This window comes from Amphimedon queenslandica, unplaced genomic scaffold (assembly GCF_000090795.2).
Source record: "Amphimedon queenslandica unplaced genomic scaffold, v1.1 AMPQUscaffold_11919, whole genome shotgun sequence".
NCBI lineage: Eukaryota > Metazoa > Porifera > Demospongiae > Haplosclerida > Niphatidae > Amphimedon > Amphimedon queenslandica.
Genome location: NW_003547842.1, coordinates 12,089 through 13,336, shown reverse-complemented (window position 1 = coordinate 13,336; position 1,248 = coordinate 12,089).

Below are 1,248 nucleotides of genomic sequence, written 5' to 3'. Positions count from 1 at the left end.
GATCCTTTTACACCAGCAGGAATCAGCTTTGGTGATACAATTGTTCCCCTGTAAAATTATAATTAATTAAAATAATGCCAAATTATTTACTAACAGTAGCTTCCATTGTTCATGATTCCCAAATGATCCAATGATTATCACTTCTTTAGGTGCACGTTTAAAATGCCTCCAAGTGTGTGGGGCAGCATCAGCTCCAGCATCATCTGAAATCAATCTTTTAAATTCTACCATTCATAGATATCATGTCTCAAAACATAAATGTCATTATACCTGATGATTGTATTGATGACTTATTGCTTTCATCAACTTCTCTACCTTCATATGAGGTCCCTTTACATTATCAATAATTATAATTAATAATAATTAGTATATACCTAATGTGTCCATTGTATCCTTCAATTTAGCATTCTCCTCAAGTAAATCATCTCTTTCACTCTCTACCATCTTCAGTTTCTTCATTAGACTCTTCACCTCCTATCAAACATTAAAGTATACTATTAATTTATATACACATACATTCACTAACCTCATCAATTGCATGTTCATCATACACAGTATAGTAACCAATAGTTAAACTAATCAATCCCATCTCCTTTAGCATATCAACGTTATCTCTAGCTGTCACTAGTAAACTCTCCATCAGATAATGAGGAGCATAACAAGTAACAATGATGGAGTTCCCTTCCTTGATCACTACCACCTCCACTTGATTATCTTCAAATGCTATGCGTAGTAGGGCTGTGATATCAGAGAGAGATCGTTCACTTGGTTTCCATTCCAGAACAAACTTGATCGTCTCACAAGTGAGGAGAAAAGAGGATAATTTCTTAAGCTCATGATCACAAAGCATTGTTAATTTGTTCTCACAGAATTCATTCAAATGTGCCCGATATGCTGATATCATGTCTCCAGCGCCTTTTATTGAGTATTTGTTCACTATAGTCTCCAATAGAGCAACATTAGTGATAGAACACTTATCGTTAATTACTTCCATTACATCATCAAAGCTATTGGCATTTTTTAATTGAGGCTTTAATTCTGGACGACACTTTTCAAGGTAGGTTTTAAGTTTTTTCAGAGATGGAATTGATTTTTTAATGAGAGGAGCAACATCATTAATAAGTGTACCACGCAAATCACTCATTCTATCAAACTTTTCTTCACAGCTAAATTTAACTCTAACTTCTATTGGATAATATAGTGTAATGAGATACTATAATTAATGTTACTAACCTTGTGCAGTAGCAT